This window comes from Ursus arctos, unplaced genomic scaffold (genome assembly GCF_023065955.2).
Source record: "Ursus arctos isolate Adak ecotype North America unplaced genomic scaffold, UrsArc2.0 scaffold_3, whole genome shotgun sequence".
In the NCBI taxonomy this organism is placed as follows: domain Eukaryota; kingdom Metazoa; phylum Chordata; class Mammalia; order Carnivora; family Ursidae; genus Ursus; species Ursus arctos.
Window position 1 is genome coordinate 53,395,314 of NW_026622985.1, and position 15,215 is coordinate 53,410,528.

At 41.7% G+C, this 15,215-nt stretch overlaps 1 protein-coding gene across 1 annotated transcript in view; it reads right to left on the minus strand.

Annotated features, from left to right (window-relative positions):
* Positions 1–15,215, minus strand: part of OSBPL3 (oxysterol binding protein like 3) — a 250,126-nt gene that overhangs the window by 190,058 nt on the left and 44,853 nt on the right. The window contains exon 12 of the mRNA XM_057304348.1: positions 1,873–1,983. The gene's annotated coding sequence lies outside the window, so the exon portion shown is untranslated. The remainder of the gene's footprint in view (positions 1–1,872; positions 1,984–15,215) is intronic.

The window sequence follows — 15,215 nt, forward strand, 5'->3', positions numbered from 1 at the left end:
TTATTATCAAAAGCAAACACTGCAGCTATGTTAAAGCCTAGAGGGAGTGTATATGAACTAATTTCTTTTCTAATTTTTGGACTCAGAGAAGTGGATATTTGAGCACCCAGCTACCTCAGGGCCTATGCGTCATACCTCCCACATACTGTATGTCATCCTTGAGAATATCCTCAAACACCTTTCAAAGTGCTTTCAAAGAACAGCCCTGTGGGACAAGCAGGAAATCTTACTGACCCCAGTGTAGGAGGGATATGTCCGTCAGGAGGACTTCAGCAGCAAGTAATGGAAAACCCAGTTTACATAATGAGAAACATTTATTATCTCACATCATAATTGGAAATACAGACAAACTAGTTTTTCTACACAGGAGAAGTCAATTAAAATCACCACCTGACAGGATGGAATTTACATAACTATCAGTTATCTACAATTTACAAAGAGTTGCAAATGGCTCAAAGACAATGAATAAGGCAAGAATCTGATAACTTGAAAAGGTAGGCTATAGACAATGCATATTTTCCATTGAAATACAAAAATACTTTCTACATCCTCAAAGAAGTTATAGTATTTGTTTAGCTACTTGGACACAAAAAAGAAAACATCCATATAGAAAACTTTTTTCTCCCCCCAAAAGTCTTGCAACTGCTGGGTCATTAAGTTCTTAAAAAAACAAAACAAAACACACACACATAAAACTTAAGAACTAACCTTAAAAATAAAACTGCCAATTATTTTACCAGCAAAACTGGGTTTATTCAGAAATAACAAACACTTACAATCCAGGACAAGCAAGCAACAGCAAAACCATAGGCAAGTTCGGAGGATAAAGGAGAGGAACACTCTTCTAGAGAGGAAAGGGAGAAGCTGGGAGGGTGGTTACAAATAAAAAGCCCACTTGAGTAAACTGGAAGTTCAAAGTATGGTGGCTTTTTTTTTTTGACGTGTCTGGGTGACTCAGTTGGTTAAGTGGTGGACTCTTGATCTCAGGGTCCTGCATTCAAGCACTGCTTTGGGCTCCATGCTGGGCATGGAGCCCACTTTTAAAAAAAAGTATTGTGGGGTGGCTCAGTCAGTTAAGCATCTGCCATCAGCTCAGGTCATAATCTCAGAGTCCTGGGATGGAGTCCCACATCAGGCTCTCTGCTCAGTGGGGAGTTTGCTTCTCCCTCTCCCCCTCCACTTTCCACACTCTCCCTCTCTCTCAAATAAATAAATTAAAAAAAAAAAAAAAGTATTGTGGCTTTTCATTGGTTGAATTGTAACAGCCTCTCATTGGCTGGGCTGTTGCCAGGGAGGAGAAGAACCTTTCTTCCACCTGTTGGGGGTAGTAAAGTAATAGCTAAAGTACTAGGGACTTCAAGGTGTATCTCTTCCTGTCGGGTCTGCAATTGGCAAGGAGTGGTAGGGCCTGAGAGCTCCTGCTTCTGAACTTCCAATTCCATTTTAAACAAGGTTACCTTCTACTAATTCTCACAGAACCAAAGAGAGTTAGCATCAGTCACCAACACTAGAGGGAGTGTTGGCACACTGGGCTCGGAATGACTCACAGAGAAGAACCTGTCCCAGGGTCAGAATTTGGGCAAGCATGAGGCAGGCACAGGAATGGTCTGAGCTTGAGAGAAGCTGTAGAAACTAGATGCCGAGGCCAAGTTCAGAGTCAAACTCCTGGTGAATCCTCTATTTTATGTCTTGGAGCCTTGAGCAAAGCAGTTGGTAGAAGCCAAAAGGGTCAGGAGGAGTCTAAGAGCATTCTGGACCCAATTTGTGGGTTCAAAGTCAAGGGAAGGGGACATTTACTGATCACCTACAGCATGACAAGCACTTTAAACATACATCCTATTTAATCCTCTAACAACACTGGAGAGAGTGTACCTGGTATATTCTGTTTCAGATCCACTCCTCACCATTCTCCACCTTCCTTTGTGCCAGACGTCATTGGCAGTTCTCCAGGTGTGGTCCTCTGATGAGCCGGATCAGCAGCACCTGGGAACATGTTAGAACCCTAAAATTCCATCCCCCACAATCGAATCCAAAGTTTGTTTTTCAACAAGCCCTGCAGGGGATTCTGATGCAGGCCCAAGTCCCAAAACCACCAGACTTCATCAACAGGCCCTCTTGCTCTCTGGGTTCAGGTTAGCATGTGAAGCAGTTGAGAGGGAGGAGGCGTCTGAGCACAGGTTACCAGTTCCCCCAGCTTCTCACCTGCTCTGTGACATCAATCTCCACAAAAGATGCCGCTCCGTTGGGTTGGCCTCAACAAGATGTGCTTCGTCTGTGTCTGGGTAACTGACCCTGTCTCTCTTCTCCTTACATGTGGGGGTGAAAATGGCCCTCACTGTTTCTAGCCTTGAGCTAATGCACTACCCCAGTGCCTTCCTTACACCTCGCCCACAGTCCCTTTATTAAATTTTGTAAAAATAGACCCTTTAATGATTTTACTAACTTCTTCTCAAATAATGTATTTAGAAGACAAAATATTGATGGGAAAAAGAAACAGCTCTTTACAAGTTAACTTACAGGTTTAAAGTATTATAATCTAGAATCTCAAAGGACTGTTTTGGACCAAAAAAACAAAACAAAACAAAAAGACTCTAAAGTTTATCCAGAAGAGTAAACAGACTAGTAGAGCCAAAATCATGAGTGAAAAAGATGAAAAACAATCGGAAAACATCCCTAGCGCCTGCCAGCAAAAGCCCACAAAATTTTTTAAAACTTAAATTTATATTACAGCATTAGAAGTGGCATACAAGTCAATGGATCAAGATAGCTAAAAAGCTAACTGGAGTATATAAACTAACTCAATTTATTATAAAGGAAGTCTTACAAATCAATTAGATAAAGAAGAATCATCCCATTAATAAAAGAGAAATTGACTTAGGTATTAAGAGGAAATAAATCAATTTAGAGTCTCATATCACAATATCATCCAAGTCAGTCCTACATGAATCAAAGAACTGGATATAAAAGAAAAACAAAACAAAATAAAAACAAAACACCACAAAAGTAGAGGAAAAATATTTTTCCTAACAGTTAGATAAGAAAAGATTTTTTAAACCCAAAGTAAATGGAAAATAATCACAAAAGAAAAAATGATTTGATTATATTAAAATCTATTAAAAATAATTACAAGGCTCACAAGTTATGAAAAATAGCCAGGACCAAAAAAGCAAATTTTTTCTAGTATGTAAATATTTTGTAGAAATCAATAAGCAACAGTAATATATTTATAAAACAATAAGCAAATGATAAGGTCTGACAGTTTAATTATAAAAGACAAAGGAAACTTTTTTTTAAGATTTTATTTTTAAGTAATCTCCACACCCAACTTGGGGTTTGAACTCACAATCCCAAGATCAAGAGTCTCATGCTCCACCCACCGAGTCAGCCAGGTGCCCCTAAAGGAAATTTTTTTTAAAAGAAGAAAATTCAATCTCACTGAGCATCAAAGGATGCAAATTTAATAAGAGGAAAATATGTTCAGGACCTTGAAGTATACAAATTTTCTTTAAAAGAACACTACAAGCCTTAACTATAAATGGAGTCTATTAAAATGTATATCTTTTGCTCATGCAAAGGGAATGTAGACAACAATATTGTATTATAATCATTAATATGTCAAGAGACTAGATCATAATTATTCCAACCATTAAAAAGAAATGATAATTATGTGACATGATAGAGGTGCTAATTATTCCTACAATGGCAATCATATTACAATATACATAAATGTTGCAGATTAACATATTATACACCTTAAATTTATACAATGTTATATGTCAAATATATTTCAATTAAGAAAAGAAAAAAAATGACAAACAGAAAAAAAGAGAGCAAGCAAAAAACAGACTCTTAGCTCAAGAGAACAAACTGATAGTTACCAGAAGGGAGGCGAGTGGGGGGATGGGTGAAATAGGTGATCAGGATTAAGAGCACACGTGTCATGATGAGCCCCGAGTAATATACAAAACTGCTCAGTTACTGTATTGTACATCTGAAACTAATATTATGCTATATGTTAGCTATACTGGAATTTTTAAAAAAATCAAAACTGTATACATGCAGTGCAGCCTAAATCACAGAAAGGGGTAATAATTTTTTTAACTTAGAAAAAAAGAAAGAAAAAATATATATCCTTTGTTCATCAAAATACCATTAAAGAGGAAGAAGGCAACCCAAAGAGTAGAAAATATTTGATACCTGACAAAGGATTATAATCTACAATATAAAAATAGTTTATATAATTCAGTGAGACAGACAACTTAACTACAAAATGGGCAAAATACTCGAATAGACTATTAACAAAAGAGGGCATCTCCAAATGGTCACTATGCACATGAAAAGTTGTTCCACCTCCCGACTCACCAAGAAATGCAAATTAAAGCCACAATGATGTATCACTACACAGCCCAGTCAAGCAGCGAAAATGAAAAAAGACTGATAATATCAAGTATTAACCAAAATTGGGAGAAGCTAGAACTCTTATACACACCTGGTAGAAGTCTAAATTGACACAACCATTCTGGAAATTGCTCTCTGCCAGTACATATTGAAGCCAAATATCGCCATTCCTTATGGCCAGGAGTTCTGCTTCCAGGGGCATGCCTCTCAAAAATGCATACATGCAGTCACCAAAAGAAATTTACAGAAAATGTTCTTAATACCAAACCGAAAACGACCAGATGTTCATTAGCAGCAGAATAGTGAAGTACATTGTGATATACTGTATTTATAAAATGGAGTCCTACGCCACAAGAACAAACCAAGTGGGACTAATCTACTGTCGTTAGAAGTCAGAATGGTAGTTATTCCTGAGACAGTAATCACAGGGTTGGGGGATGAGGGGGGTTCTGAAGATGGTGAATACATTCTCTTTCTTGTTGTGGATGCCAATTACTCAGGTATGCTTGCCTTGTGATAATCAGACACTTTTCTGTATATATCTTTATGCTTCAGTAAAAGGTTTAAAAATAATAATCAAATAGCAGTTTTTATTATTTCTAAATTGATAATTCTCAATGTTGACAAGGGAACAGAAAATGAGTACTTTCATATACTGTTGGTAGAACTGTAAATTGATTCTACCTTTCTGGAAAACACATTAACAATATGCATAATTTTTTTAAAGTCTATGCTCTTTGACCCATTATTTCCCTCTACATGAATCTATCTTAAGGTGATAATCCATGCAAAAAGCTGACAAGGAAAAAGATTAATGACAGGATATGAAACTATGTCTAAAACTATGTCCATACAATACAATCCCAACTACTTTAAATACATTTGGAACATAAAGAAAAGACTGGAAGGAACGAAACCAAAATATGATTATTGTATGCTGAACATTTGTGTTGCCCCCCCACACACACACACATTCACGTGTCACAGCCCAATCCGCAATGTGATGGTGTTTGGAGGTGGGGCCTTTGGGAGGTACTTAGGTTTAGATGAGGTCATGAGGGTAGGGCTCTCACTAAGCAAGTAACACCATTTTAAGAAGAGGAAGAGACATGAGAGCTCTCTCTCTCCATCACATGAGGATACAGTAAGAAAGCAGCTATTGACAAGCCAAGAAGAAAGATCTCACCAGAACAGATCATGTGAGCACCCTGATCTTGAAACCTCCTGACCTCTAGAACTGTGAAAAATAAATGTTTGCTGTTTGAGCTACCCCTGTCTTTGGTATTTTGTTATGACAGCCCCAAGCAAACTAGAGCAATGATCAATAGTCAGATCTGACTTTATGAGATTGAGTAATTTTTTGTTATCTATTCTTTTCATTTTTTCCCAAAATTTCTATGATCTTTATGAATTACTCTTTTATTTCTTTTTTGGTAATATTTCTTGTTTTTTTAAGATTTTACTTATTTATTATTTTTGAGGGAGAGAGAGAGAGAGAGCTGGGGGAGGGGCCGAAGGAGAGGAAGAGGCAGAGAATCTCAAGCGGACTCCCTGCTGATGATGGAGTCGGGCTCATGACTCGATCCCATGATCCTGAGATCATGACCTGAGCCAAAACCAAGAGCCAGATGCTTAACTGACTAAGCCACCCAGATACCCCTAAATATTTCTTTAAGTAATCTCTATACCCCAGGTGGGGCTCAAACTCATGACCCTGAGATCAAGGGTCACATGCCCTTCCAAAAGAGCCAGCCAGGCACCCCGACTTTTTTATTTCTGTAACGCATAATTACCCATTAAAATATGAGCAGCTACATCCCCATTGCACAAGTCAAACAATAGAGAGATAAAATAAAAGGTCAAAAGTCTCCTTTAATATATTCTCTCTTCCCCCTTCCCCAAGTTTGGTTTCTCAAAGACACACACCAAGAAAATTTATATATGTATCTTTCCGGGTTTTTTCTTTTATATTTATAAACATGCACACATCTACAATGGAAAATATGCATATCAGAGTTTGCTTTTTAAATTATTGCTTACAAACAGCCTTAGGGGAGCTGGATATGCCCAGTATAGTATTTTGCTTGACCCACACAATGGTTTAAAATGTTGCATAGCTACACAAATAGTACTTTTCTATAACGCAAACAGCTTGGTGCCTGTTGTCACAGACCTAGCCCTTCACCCTTCTGATACCTGCCAGGCCTCCCTAGGTGTTTGTCTGTGTCACCCTGGTCTTTTTAACTTATTGCTCTGTAAACTTGTGAAGTGTTTAAAAAAAAAACACCAAATAATAAATATGTCTGCATGTCAACATATCTACCTCATTCTTTTCCACTTAGTATTCTATAGCACACATCATTTTTATAATCAAGATTTTGGAAAGCACATATTTTAAAGGAGTTTAGATGCAAATTTTCAATGTGATTCAAGTTTCCGGAATGTGTTCCTGTCTCACATAGTTCATTAGCTATGAAGCAGGAAGTCTTTTAGTCTCTGTTTAATTTTTCATCAAAGATGGTTTGTGAAAGGGTGCATCAGTGATCTGGAAGGCGTTTTCATACTGCATGCTACATCAACAAAGACTCCTGTTTGCACAGTGGAAAACCAAAATTATTATTTAGAAACTCCCTTGAGGAAATTTGCTTTTTGCACAGAATGGATTATTTGTCTAAATGTCAAAGGACTCTATAATTTTTGTAAATATTCTTCATGCCCAGAAAGCAGCAGTTGGTTGGGGGTTTTTAGTGACTCAACCATTGCCTCTGCCACCCTAGATAGAGCTTAAATCTTTGATTACACTCAGTTCCATACAACAGTATGGACAGTTCCATACACTGTCTTATTCTATGTTTCAATCATTTCATACCTTCATTTAAATACGTAAGCCATGAGTCCCCCAAATATGGTAATTTCCTGGAGAAAAAGATTCTTTTATCTAATGCAGACAAAATAAATCCCAGGCGCCCACCTGGCTCTGTCTCAACAGGGAGTTGCAGACTGATTCCAGCAGTCAAGAGTAATTAGGAGTAATTCCAATCTTACTGGCATCTCTCAAATATCATTAAAGAGGATCCAAATCATAGCCTATGGTGACAGTTCTCCAAATGCTCTTTTCCTAGTCCTCTGCATTCCCTACCCTTCTCAAAAATCTGGCCAAACACCTTTCTTCCTGTAGTTTTAATTTCTCCTTTCGAACCCAGTGCTCATCCTTGCTTCTCTGTTCTTCCCAATGAATTGCCTCCAGTACATAGTTTAGAGCCCTGGAGTAGGGGCGGAGGAGGAAGGGGACAATCCTATCAGACACCACCAAAATAAACCTAGCAGGAGGGCAGAAGGCAAGAGAGATGGGACAAAATCTAGATACTTCTGCCTAATATTTGTTTTTTGTACGTGTTGAATATACCTACCATGACTATATTTTTCAGATGAACGATTTATATGCACATCTAGAACTGGGCAGCATATTGAAGCTGCGATTATCTTGGAAAATCAAGGGAGAGGTTTTTTGTGGTTTGTTGGTTTGTTTCTTAAAAAGAGGAAAGTCACATCTACTGAGTGCAAGATACTGTGGCACGCCCTTTCCCATGTTATTTTGTTTAGCTGGCGCAACCACCCTCAGAATATATTACTGTCCCGTTTTATATGTGAGGAAGGTGACGGACACTTTCGGTGTATCTGTCCATCTACCTCCGAAGGAGCCCTGCGTTCTCTAAGAGATGTCCTGTCAATTTCCCTGTCCACAAAGGGAACTCTTCCCCAGCCAGCGCTGATTGGACCAGAGGTCAGATTTTCTTTCGCAGAAATTTGGAATCCCGATTCAGAGACAGAACTGGAACTAGTAAAACAATTAACTCTCTCGAAGAGCAGGTCCTGGTGTCTGGAGAATCTCTGTTGGAGGATCGCCGTGGTAGGATGGGTGGTGCTAAGAATTCACAGTCAGCTCTAGAAGCTTGGAGAAAGTTCGCGCTCCTGCTTACACAGGGTGAGAAGTGGAGAAGCCTGGTGGAAGTGAGGTGGAGGGGAGAATGGGAAACCCCGGAGCAAACTGGATGATGTGTTGGGACAAAAGAGAAGAACTCTTGATTAGCGTGCTGCCGGGAAGCTCTGGGATCATGGGGGGATTTGAAAAACATGCTTGGCAGGGTGCAGGGTATCGCCTGCTCGGTCCTTCCCTGGAACTCCTTAGTAAACGTGGTTGAGTCGCTCATGATTTCCAGAGAACAGGCTGTTTCCGGAGCGGTGCTGAGTCCAGTGTCAGGGGTGAGACAGGACCAGGAAGTGGACAGGGGGACAGCCAGCATTTGGGCTGAGTGCATAAGCTCGGGGCTCTGGGAGGTCCATGTGGAGAGGGAGCAGGTATAGCTGGGCAGCAGAGGGAGAGAAGAAATCTGGCTTGAAGAAAGAAATCAAGGTGAGCGACAGAATACAAGTCTTGTTTTGTGGGTGGAGGTGGTGTTTTATTATTCCCAGGCCTTGCTTCTAGTTCTTTCCTGCCCCTGCTTTCTGGGCAACATACTATGTACTTATAAATTCTCTTTTTTAGTTCAGCATAGCTCAAAGTTGGGTACTATTGTAACCAGAATTCTTTTTTTTTTTATTTTAAGATTTTATTTATTTATTTGACAGAGAGAGAGAAGGAAAGAGAGAACAAGCAGGGAGAGCTGCAGGCAGAGGAAGAGGGAGAAGCAGGCTCCCCCCACTGAGTGGGGAGCCCGATGCTGGGCTCAATTCCAGGACTCAGGATCATGACCTGAGCTGAAGGTGGACGCCCAACCAACTGAGCCACCCAGGCACCCCTGTAACCAGAATTCTTAATAATTACAAGGAATCTAGGGTTCCTAGAGATTAAATTAGTTGAGAAAAGTTCTAAGTCTACTTAGTGGTAGGAGGTGGGGTTCAGACCCCAATGTGCGCTCCCCCTCACACTCTGCTGAGTGACCCTGACTGCATTGTTATTCCACAAACACAACAAGCTCATGCCCTCCCCAGTGGGGTCTGTCTTCTCTGCCCAGAACAGGCAGAAAAGCCACTCCCTCATCTCATTCAGGTCTCACGTCAAATGTCTTTCAGAGATACCTACCCTAACAACCTCATCTAAAATAGTCTCTCCAACCTCTTTCTCTGCCTTATTATGATTTTTTTAGTAACACTGATTACTACCTGAATTTATGTTACATGGTTATTTATCTGCCCCCACCAGACTATAAGCTCCTCAAGGGCTGGGGTCACTCTCTTGTTCATTGACGTATTTTCAGGATGCTGACTACAAGAGTACTTGACATACAGAAGGCACCCAACAATATTTGTTTAATTAACCAGTTCATTAAACTCCAATCTGTTTTTGACTTCCATGCTATTTTCATGGTCTCAGTGGATGATGTAATTCTAGAACCACTCAGAAAAACCCTCCTGGATTAAGGAGGAAACCGCTGTCTAAAGGACATCTGTGACTCTTGGTTCATCGTCACGGAGGGAAGGGGAAGGTCTGCTGGCTGTCCGCAGGGATGGAAGGTGTGTAGGACACTGAGCCAGCATGATCTGGTCCAGCATTTATAAGAACCGAACCGCAAATTCGTTTCTAGTTGTTCTCTCCTAATTAGTTTTCTGATTGGGAAAACAAAGCTTCAATGACAGTAAAAATGCTCTTGTTCCCGTGGTACCAAACGTTAAATTACAAATGACATCTACTTTGCTCTTGGGAGAATATTATTTTCTGGGGCTGTTCCATAAGGTTGTTTGCGTTTCTCATGCTCACCGCCCCTGAGCTCACCTGTCGGCCTGAGACAGGTTCTGGCTTGCTGAGGGTGCCCTGTTCTTACAGCTGTACAGGAGGAAAGCTGCTGGGGACTCACTTGGAAGCTGAGGGAGGGGGCAGAGGACATGGACCCTGCTCTCATCCAAGCCTCTCCAGGCTCTTTCACAGTTTGATAGTGAAACCACACCATCAAACAGGGAGTCACTTTGGTGATGCCTTTCAGATCCTGTCCCCCACCCCTTACACATATACCAATGTCAGTGGTGGCTCCTACCTTGTTACCGTAACACGTGTTGTTGAATCTATGGATTCGTTTGCTCCTGTGTATTACTCTTAATGACCTTAATGTCTTCACATTCACAACACTTAATAGGTAAGAAACTCACCATGATTAAATGTCGGGTTTTAGTTCTTCAGCTAGTTAGTGGCAAGGCCAGAATTCAAACTCAGACCTCTAGACTCCAAGATCAGGGCTCTCCCCCCTGCAACTACCTCTCTACCTTTACATTCAAAGAATGGTTTGCTATAAAAATTGTTTTTCATAACCCATTCATATTGCTAAGTAAGCAGAATCTTTAAGGGCCACAAATTCAGAGAAAGCTGAAGATAAATCAGCAGGCTATAAAAGACAGTTGATAGCTTTTATTTGGTAAATTACACACAAAGTCAGACATTTCCCCAAGTTTGGGTGATAGCTTTGTTTCTCCTGAGAGCTGAGGCTGATGGAATGAAAAGATGCAGGCTCAGCTTTCCAGCACCCACCTCTACTGCCTGGGAGGCACTGCTGGAGCCTTCTTAACCAGCAGTGTGGAGTCAGGCACCAACTGGCTCAGTTCCACAAATAGCAAAGGGCACTTCGCTCCCTGACAGATTCCTACCAAAATCAAAAACCTGGTGTTGCAACGGCCAAGCAGATATTCCCTCTCCAGACTTCTCATAGAAAATGAAGTGGTGAATTCAGTTACTCTCTACCTAATTCTGGCAAATTTAAAGACGTTAATAATTAATTCTAATTTTCCCTCCCTTCCACCACTCACTCATGCCAGATAAAGGGAAGTTAATGTTTGCTTGAACAATCCAGATAATTGCTTATTCTTTCCACTTGCCTGAGCATGTTCTGAAAGCATAGATATCAATTACCACCAGGAAGTGGTGGTTTTCCCCCTTACCTCTTTGTTTTATCAATTTTTAAAAGTGTCATGTGACCAGAGGGATAGTCCTGTGCCCCGAGGCTGAGACATGTAAAGAGATGGGGTGACGGGAGAAGGGCCTGGCTGTATGCAGAGATCTACAGGGCTTACAGGAGAGAAAGACAGCAGGAAGAAATGTCTTTAAACACTGCTTTTAAAAATCCTAGTTCTTGACCCCGTAATTCTGCTTCTGAGAATTTGTCCTAATCCTTATCAGTGGAGGTCCAACCTGGAAAAGAGAGATGTCTCTGAGTGGTTACAGCGGGGGTGCCCCAGAGCTGAGCACCATCAAGAAGCCTCTCCAGCTCCCTAGACTGAGGGGAAGGAAGTGAAAGGACCAGGATCTAGGGTCACCTGATGGAAGCAAGGAACTTGATGCACCTGTTGGGCAGTGGTGGGACCACTGAGGAGAGAGATACTTAGCGCTGGAGCCTGAGACCCCGGGCCCTCCCCCATTCCCACCTCCCACTGGACAAGTCCACAGGGAAACTGGCTGACACAGGAGTCTGAGGAGCTCAGCCTGCAGGGTGCACCCACCCCCAGGGACACAGAGCAGAACTCAGGGAGAGCGAGAAGTGGCTCAGAGGGCTCACAGGCCCAGGAAAGCAGCCTTGAGTGAAATAACATCTATTTCGATAAGTAAATTGCTTGTAAATGGGTAGATGAGGTCATAGATGCTTGTCCCTTATTATAAAGAGTGAGTTTGGGTTTAAGAGAAATGAGATCATCGGAAGCACTCGAGGAAAAGTAGTTCGGGAAGTGTAACAAATATAGGTAGAATAAAAGCTAGAGTTCAGACAGATAAAAGTAGAATGCATACTTGTAAGTGATAAGAGAAAGAGGGAAATAACCTCAGCGGAAGTAGAGAGAACACGCTAAGACAAACTACACACTACAGCTTACTTTCTCACACATGAGCTGGGCCTTGTTCGTAACAGTAGAGTGTCAAAATAATTGCATGATGTGATATGAGATGGGCCAGTGACAAAGAATCATAGAAGGTATGATTCTCTATCTTGAAGTCCTACCACCCGTCCAGGCACATGTTGAATGTCTTGAGACCCCTGAGTCTGTATCCTGATAGATGATCAGGAATAAAGGATGAAATGGGCAAAGAGTAACACAAGGGGTCATAGAAAAGCTGGGGTATAGACCTCTAGGGAACTGAGCAGAACAGATAAAAAAATCAACCAGCAGGGGCGCCTGGGTGGTGCAGTCGTTGAGCGTCTGCCTTCGGCTCAGGGCATGATCCCAGGGTTCTGGGATCAAGCCCCATGTCAGGCTCCTCTGCAGGAAGCCTGCTTCTTCCTCTCCCACTCCCCCTGCTTGTGTTCCCTCTCTCGCTGGCTGTCTCTCTCTCTGTCAAATAAATAAATAAATCTTTAAAAAAAAAATCAACCAGCAACTCAAAGGGATGACTAACAATAACATCCTAATTGTTATTTTGCCAAGAAAAGCCTAAAAAAAAAAAAAAAGCTATGAACTACAAATACCATATGTCACTAAAGAAATAGGAAGACAAAGAAAATCTTAGAATAAGTCTAGGTCTTTAAACTGAATACATTTAGATCAAATAAAGCTAACTACAATGTCTGATTTTTCTCTGTCTGCTACAAAGCCGTATTTGATAATTACGGGATTTTTATGACCCCTGAACCTCTTCCTAGTCCCAAGATTCAATGATCTTGCCCTATTTTGTGAAAGCAGTTTGTGTTCTATAGCAGGCACAGGCTGAAGAGATTGCTAGAGTTAACAGCAGATTTAAATTTAATTGATATCTTGCCAGATGACTGACTTGCCATGATCACTGAAGAACCCTACTGCCAGAAGGAAAATTGCTCTCAGCCAAAGGAAAGAGGAAACGTAGTGGCCACACCCTCCTCTCCCGCAGACCCCTTCGCCATGTTTGTGCCAGATGAACATAATTTCCTTTGGCTACAGTTCTTTGGACCACACTCAGCTCCTGACTCCAGTGCAATCAATCTCCAACCAGTCAGAAGTTTAGGGGGTGGCCCTGGTACAAAAAACATTGTCCAAACAGGGATGGTGATGGCTTAACAGACTCTTGGCTCTTTCTGAGAATTTGCCTATGAGATACATGTGGAGACAACTGAGTTCCCGATCCGTTCTAATGATGGTACTATTGTGAAGCTGGAGATTTCCTGTTACCGAAAGAGGTAGCAGGGGCTCTGTATCTGCAGGGTGGCTTTGTGAGTGGCTCCTGAAAGCCTAATCTTGAGCTTACTTTTCCCCTCCCAATGACTCAATAAGCCCTGTAATATCTGCAGTAAATCCTTTCCAGCTTCAACTGGTTGGAGTGGATTCTGTTCTCTGTAATTGAGCCCTGGCCAATACAAATGTAATTTCTGCATTAAAGGCTTGCAGCCTTACGGGGAGAGAGGCGTGTTGACAAGTCCCGGAGGACCCTGCTGTAATTCAGGTGCTTACAGAGTACACTGGGTACACGGAGGAGCAAATATCTGAACTTCAGCCTACAAAGGAATGATTCACAGGGAAGGGGCTCTCACACTGGGAACAGGTCTAGGAGGTTAGCAGAAGCACAAGGCAAGAAGGGCATTGTACATCAAGGAAATGGTGAAGATACGATGAGAGAATTAGAGTTGAATTGAGGGACAAGGACAATGAGAGAAGGGGCTGGTCAGGTTGCAGGTGCGTGCATGCTAGAGCTGTAAGAAACTTTAGGTACATTCTAGTGCACTCCATTTATTTTACATATCCAAAAACTGAAGCTAGAGCATAGGTGTTCTGACTCCCAGGTGACTGCCCTTCCAGGTAATACGCACAGAGTCCTGAATGTATTGTTCAATGGTGAACGTTATAAATAGCAGAACAGAGAAAGTGGGTGAGTGACGAAATGTCCAGAGAACTGAGAATGGTGAGGCTGTGATACCCTGAGCTGAAGTGGCAAGAGCTGTCTGACTTCGCTCCTCCATGTAGCACACAGCGTAAGGCAGGGGGAGCCTGCGACGCACTCCTGTCAATCAGCCCCTTGCCTACTGCATGCTTCCAGTGGTCCCATATGGGTCAGGCATCACGGCTCTGTTCCGTAAACCAAAGCCCCCTTGGTACCCTGGTCACCAGACATAAAGGAAGAAGAAGGGAGAGACTGTTGGTAGAATGCTCAAATCTGCAAAACTTCTGGAAAAACCTTGTGAGGATCATGCTCTCTCCTTCATCCTCCACATTCAAAATTCATTTATCAATTTCTTTACCATCCATCCAACCACCCATCCACCCGTCTATCTGTCCATCCTTCCATCCCTTCATTTATCCACTCATCTGTCCTTCCCACCACTGATCTGTTAATATTTCTACATATCTGTTTATTTATATATCTACAGCTACAACGTCAAATACTTCCGTAGTGTTTCCCCTCTGTTAGGCAGCGCACTTTATATGAATTAACTCAGTTCCCGTAATCTTCACATCCTCGTGATGTATTATTTTTATCTCCATTTTACAGATGAGGAAATCAGACACAGCGAGGTTAAGTAACTTGCCCAAGGTCACAAAATTTATATCTGTTATCCTCCTTTGTGTTTACATCCCTTCTCTTTCCTTGAAGGGTGACTCATCCCACTCATCACAGGGTTTCTATTTCTTAGTTACCTCTCAACCTGTCTCCTTCTTAGTTCAGACTTCCTCCCCAGCCCCCTGACCAGCTCCTGATTTGGATTGATTGCCAATACTGTTCCTGCGAGTCACTCTGATTTCAACCTCCACTTCCTCTTCCTCCATACGTCACACATTTCCCTGGCACCGGTAGAGTGATCTTTGCAAGCAGTGTTTCTCAAGGGAGCTGTCCTGAGCATTGAGGGATGTCTGGTAGGTCTGGCGTCTGACCACTA